Source organism: Sinocyclocheilus anshuiensis, unplaced genomic scaffold (assembly GCF_001515605.1).
Source record: "Sinocyclocheilus anshuiensis isolate Anshui unplaced genomic scaffold, SAMN03320099.WGS_v1.1 scaffold1033, whole genome shotgun sequence".
In the NCBI taxonomy this organism is placed as follows: Eukaryota; Metazoa; Chordata; class Actinopteri; order Cypriniformes; family Cyprinidae; genus Sinocyclocheilus; species Sinocyclocheilus anshuiensis.
Window position 1 is genome coordinate 180732 of NW_015554137.1, and position 238 is coordinate 180969.

Consider the following 238-nt stretch of genomic DNA (forward strand, 5'->3'; position numbering starts at 1 on the left):
AAAGGATTTTTTACACGGCACCCCTGCTCTCGACAGACCCCGGTTGGGAAACACTGTGCTATTTGACAGCAATCTTTCCTTTGAAAGCCATGTTTCTAACATTTGTAAAACTGCATTTTTCCATTTCAAAAATATATCTAAATTACGACCTATTCTCTCAATGTCAAATGCAGAAATGTTAAAGGGGTCATATGATGCTGCTAAAAAGAACATTATTTTGTGTATTTGGTGTAATGAA